Source organism: Tachypleus tridentatus, chromosome 13 (genome assembly GCF_004210375.1).
Source record: "Tachypleus tridentatus isolate NWPU-2018 chromosome 13, ASM421037v1, whole genome shotgun sequence".
Lineage (NCBI taxonomy): Eukaryota > Metazoa > Arthropoda > Merostomata > Xiphosura > Limulidae > Tachypleus > Tachypleus tridentatus.
In genome coordinates, this window is record NC_134837.1 from 224,775,297 (window position 1) to 224,781,388 (window position 6,092).

The 6,092-nt window shown below is 33.5% G+C and overlaps 1 long non-coding RNA gene across 12 annotated transcripts in view; it reads left to right on the plus strand.

Moving 5' to 3' along the window:
• LOC143240915 (uncharacterized) overlaps positions 1-6,092 on the plus strand; it is a 45,089-nt gene that overhangs the window by 33,113 nt on the left and 5,884 nt on the right. For all 12 annotated transcript variants that reach the window (XR_013022042.1, XR_013022031.1, XR_013022032.1 and 9 more), the window contains one exon: positions 18-170. This is a non-coding gene — a long non-coding RNA (uncharacterized LOC143240915). Of the gene's footprint in view, positions 1-17; positions 171-6,092 lie in introns of those variants that run through there.

Sequence of the window (6,092 nt, forward strand, 5' to 3'; positions counted from 1 at the left end):
CTATAGTCGTTTTGCAGGTGCTGTGACTACTTTTGTATGTCTCGACATTCAACCACAAAGCTGTTTCTGGGACCACTGTAAGATGGAGTAACACATGAAGACATTTTTTTCAAAGAGTAAAATGACACCCCTTTCTCTACTGAAAGTAAGAAGAGATAAGACACCAACAAGTAAGTTGAAAATTATGCCAGTGTATTGTGTTTGTAGGCAACCTTATTTTCCAAATAATGAACCAATGGTACAGTGTTCCCAGTGCAAAGTGTGGTACCATTCAACATGTCAGAAAGGGAAGTATTCATTGATAAAAGTTTGTATTTCACATGTTCACAATATTAAAATACAAAAACCTGTTGCTTTGTGTTTAGTGTTGTTTCATATATCCATGATATTTTAGGTTTATGTACTGTCTACATTTGTGTTGAAGAGATTTTGTACATATTAGTCATTACACTTGTTATTTTCCCTACATTTCACTACAACAATAGTCTAATTTCGTCAGAAATGTAGCAATGAAATTCCTCATCTTCCTTGTTTTGCTACATATTGATATAACTATTTAATAAAAGTTTCTAAGTTCCCTTAATGATAATTTTCTACATTGCACAGTGAAATAATAACTAAATTAAGTATATAACATGAAAAGGATCACAAAGCTTCTAACAAATTATTTTGGCAGAATGCCACCATTAATGTATCTTAATGTTAGTTCACGATAGTGTTCTTATTTTCTACTTTTCTATGGAGAGAATTTTTCAAAACATAATTATTCACTTTAAATTGCTTTAAAAAGGGAAAACCAGTTATAAGTGAAACTTTAGAAATTAAATATACGTCCTTTAACATATTAACGTCTATTAATCTGGAAACTACAGAATTTGACCAGGAATGTTATAGATTTCGAACATTACAAACCGTTCAACTTCAGTGAATTACTTCGGACGCTATTATTCCTACGAGGACATTACATATCTTCACCGGAAGAAGTGAGCTTGTAATGGTGCGAGGCCAGCTAAGAAAGATGTCGTTATCTTAAGAAAGGTGCCACAATGATTGTTTGTTTGTTTTTTAATTTTACACAAAGTTACTCAAGAGCTATCTGCACTAGTGTCCCTAATTTAGCAATGTAAGACTAGAGGGAAGGCAGCTAGTTATCACCACCCACCGCCAACTCTTGGACTACTCTTTTACCAACGAGTAATGGGATTTACCGTGACATTATAACGCCCCCACGGCTGAAAGTACGAGCATGTGCGACTGTGATTCGAATCCGTGACCTTCAGATTACGAGTCGAATGTCTTAACCCACCTGGCCATGCCGGGCCCTTTGAGCAACAATAATAACTCAGGATTAATTTGCTTGGTGTGGATTTGGATCGTCGAGAAATTATTTAGTTCTATACTGGATATAAGCTTCAATATTGTCTGCAAGTTTGTAAAAGTGCTGAATATAACCCAATATTTCAAATAACTATTAGTAATTATCGTTATTATAAACTGTATTGTTTCATGTTTGTATATTAAAATACATTTGCATTTAAAAAAGGAAATTGTGTGTATAAATCTTGTTAGAAAATAACAAAAAAAATAGATATTAACATTTAATTAACTACTAAGCTCGAATTCAAATATCCGGTTATTTGAGATAGTAATACGAAACATACCTAACGTAATAAATTGCAGACTTGTCCGAAATAAATAACAACGGAAATAGCCATACTTATATCAAACACACAGTGTTATTGCTATATTTTTAATGTTATATCACATTTGATAGAAAACTTTTAATGTTATATCCTTGTGTAGTTGCAATTTTAGCTTTACATATAATTTGTGGTTGTTGTGTAATTTGCATCATAAACAGCTGTTTCAAACATATAAAAGTGTTTGTAAGTTTATTGAGTATCTTTTAAAATATTTTTTTTTTAGTTGTAAAGTACTCGAAACTTTATGGCACATGCAAATTAATTATTGAATAAAAAACATTCACATATTAACTGTCTCACTCAAATAAAAAAAATCGTAGGAAAACATCCAATAACTCTTTAAGATACATAATTAAATATAGAAGTGAAAACTATAATGTGGTAATAGTAAATGTAAGTTGAGATCTATATTTAGTTCGATTACTTAATCATTTGCCCTCCCCCGAGTAGCACAGCGGCATGTCTGCAGACTTACAACACTAGAAACTGGGTTTTGATACTAGTGGTAGGCAGAGCAAAGATAGCCCAATGAGTAATTTTATGTTTATCTACAAATAAACAAAACTTAACCATTCAGTCACTGGTAAGACAACAGTTGAATTACTCTCGATAAATACAGCAAAAAGCTCGATGTGATTTTATTATACTTAAACGACACTTAATCACGCTATACAAACGTTCCTTGGTCTGCCTACAGCACCTTATTAATACTACCCTCCTCTTCCAATATTACCTCTAGTGATTCACGTCATAATACCAGCTCATCCATTCATGGCACAGTATGTCCAGGTGGTTAGGCACTCGTTGGTTCGAATCTTCGTCACACCAAACATGCTCGCCCTTTCAGCCGTGGGTGCATTATAATGTAACGGGAAGTCTCAGTATTCTTTGGTAAAAGAGTAGCCCAAGAATTGGCGGTGGGTGGTGATTACTAGTTGCCTTCCCTCTAGTCTTACACTGCTAAATTAGGAACGGATAATGTAGATAGCTATCGTGTAGCTTTGCGCGAAATTCAAAACAAACAGTCGTCTTTTCAGGACTGTGCAAGATAAAAAGTACAATTACAAATAGTCAATTTACAACTTAAATGAAATATTAACACTCCTACGAAAAGTGGGGCCTAATGGGCCCCAGAGCAACTTGAAAGGTTATTAATATTAGGCTAATAATTTTGTAGTTAAATGAAATGAATATAAAACTAAGTATAAAATGAAGTAGTTTGATTTAATGAAATGAAATTTAAATGGCAATTTCATTTAAATACAAATTTATTAGCCTAATATTAATAACCTTCCAAGTTGCTCTGGGGCCTATTAGGCCCCACTTTTCGTAGGAGTGTTAATTTTAAAGGTTTCACTGTTGCTGGCGTAACCGAATATACAAGTAAAGAAAAACGTATCTCAAACATTAGATAACATCATCGAAAGGAATGTAGCGCGAGCGTGGTATCCGACAGATGTATAAATCGCTGTTTCCCTCGAAAGTTTTGAAATAGAGTAGAACTATAAATTTCATGACAGTCACATGCTAAGATACCTTTATGTTAACTTATATCTCTGGAGAATTTCGTAAACTATCTGTGTGTTTCTAAGCAGGGGCGTAGCTTTTATTACACTCAGTGGGGGTGGGGAGATTTTTGCAACCACTTATGTGAACTGTTCAATTTGCAAATTGGTAATTTCTGATTACGTGAACCTGAAAGCTGTAAACATACAGTTACAGAGTAATCTTGTTGCCACGATACTTGCATGTATACTTAGGCCTACTGACTGATACTTACGAACTATCGCTTAGATCGAAAAGCTTAAAAGCACGCCTGTATTAAAGATGTATACCCTTCATTTATGTAATTATGTAATTCGATTGGTAAGAACACGAGAATCACAAGAACAAACACACAATTTGTAGGCCTGTGATGCAATAAAACAATTCAACAGACCAAACTGTAGGAGGGGATGATTGTATGCACCATACCCCCCCCACCTAAAATGAAGGGAGGATGTATACCCTTCATTTATGTAATTATGTAATTCGATTGGTAAGAACACGAGAATCACAAAACAAACACACAATTTGTAGGCCTGTGATGCAATAAAACAATTCAACAGACCAAACTGTAGGAGGGGATAATTGTATGCACCATACCCCCCCCACCTAAAATGAAGGGAGGATGTATACCTTTCATCCCCCCCTTCGGATCTACGCCCCTGTTCATAATGTGTAAACTAATCGTCCAGCCCCTAACATCTCGCCCTCTAGCAGCTAGAAAGTTACTGGATTTATTGACTTTTTTATTCCAATTTTCCAAGTTACGTAGAATTCTTACTTGTGAATTAACTGTGGCATTTATCAAGGATTGTTTGATTGTAATTAAGAACGAAGCTACACAATAGGTTATCTATGCTCTTCCCACCACATGTATGGAAACCCAGATTTCTAGCATTGTAAGTCCGAAAGCAATGCCGCTGGGCCACTGACGAGGTATTTAGCAAGGAATATTTAATTTTGTGTACAAAGAAGATTTACTTAAAATTTATTTAATACTGATTTTACCTCGTAAAGGGTAAACTACAGATTATAATTTCTGTTTTAACAATACACAAGTGTAAAACAATGCCTTTATGCGTTTAAAACTAATCGAAGAATTATTACTACCAAAGGCCTGGCATGGCCAAGCGTGTTTAGGCGTTCGACTCGTAATCCGAGGATCGTGGGTTCGAATCCCGGTCGCACCAAACATGCTCGCCCTCTCAACCGTGGTGGCGTTATAATGTGACGGTCAATCCCACTATTCGTTGGTAAAAGAGTAGTCCAAGAGTTGGCGATGGGTGGTGATGACTAGCTGCCTTCCTTCTAGACTTGCACTGCTAAATTAAGGACGACTAACGAAAGATAGCTCTCGAGTAGCTTTGCACGAAATTAAGAAAACAACAACAAAAAACAAACAACTACTACCTAAATTGCTTTTGTTTATATGACAAACATCGTTTAAAATAACAGTTATTATAAAACATTCCTGTACGTTGACATTAAATAAAAAATTCTATGATATGACACTATTCCATAATCTACCACTTCCTCATAAATAATTGGCAGCATTCTATCTCATTAATTATTACTTTAATTTTCTTCTTCTTGTACATAGAATTCACCAAATTTCCTGAAATAAGAGAAACGATCAGGATAAATGTCTATTTCTAAACATCCGTAGTTATTTTAAATTTCAAACTTGAACCTAAAATTCCATCACGAACGAAAAATATATAAACCGGAAATATTAAATTTAAAAAAGTAATTATCTTAATCCGTGTGAGGAAAATCCATCGTACTTGTTCACATGCAGTCTACGGATTTACAACGCTAAAATCAGCGGTTCGATTCCCCTCTGTGGACTTAGCAGATAGCCTGGTGTGGCTCTGCTTTAAGAAAATATACTGTTCACATAAGTACAAAAAATTTTAAATCAATTTTGTAATAATTACACAAATAGTTTTTGAGTTGTCATGGTAACACATTGCTGAGAATTATGGTGAGTTGAAAAAATTATACGTTGTATAAATTAGGGTTAGCTAACACTTTTGTAACTCGCGTGGTGACCATTTGGGAATTGAAAGTGAAAGACGAAGCAATATTATTTACGAATTAAACAAGTAAACAAATAAAATTAATTTTACTAAATAAAATAAACAATAATAACTTGATATAATAACGAACAAATAGCATTAACATTACCTAAAGTAACCAGTTATAAAAATATATAGTTAGAACTTACTTTTCAATCTACTGTGGTCGTTATTTGAAGTTTGCTGTTAATGGTAAGCTATAAATCTAAGAGTATAATCTCATTTAATAGATCAAGTTTTGTCAATAATATTTGCAGTACTTAAGAAACTTTTCTTAATTAAGACTTGTGGTTTTATTTAATACATATTTTTTTTTTAAAAAAACGTAGATAATTAGTGCATGGAATATAGTTTATCATAAACGACTAACCTACTATTTTTGAATTTACGTAGAAACTAAATGTTTGGAACCTTATAATATTACATTGTACCATATTACAGATATATAAAGGCTTATATTGAAACTGAACGTTTTATGTTAAGGTAAATAAATTCAATTTTAATTACAACTAAATGTACAAGATTTATATCTTCCTGATAAATGTGCCGCCACTGATACACACTCCTAAAACTCGGTTTTGATACCGTGGTGAGCAGAGCACAGATAGCCCATTGTTGGCTTTGTGCTTAATTCTAAACAAACTAATTAATAAAAGTAAAATAATGACATGTGTTATAGTTGACTCAGTCAAGTTTTATTTTCATGAAATGTTTTTATTGTTGTATTAAATTTTGAATTGCATCAGCCCCTAATGTTTGTAAAAGT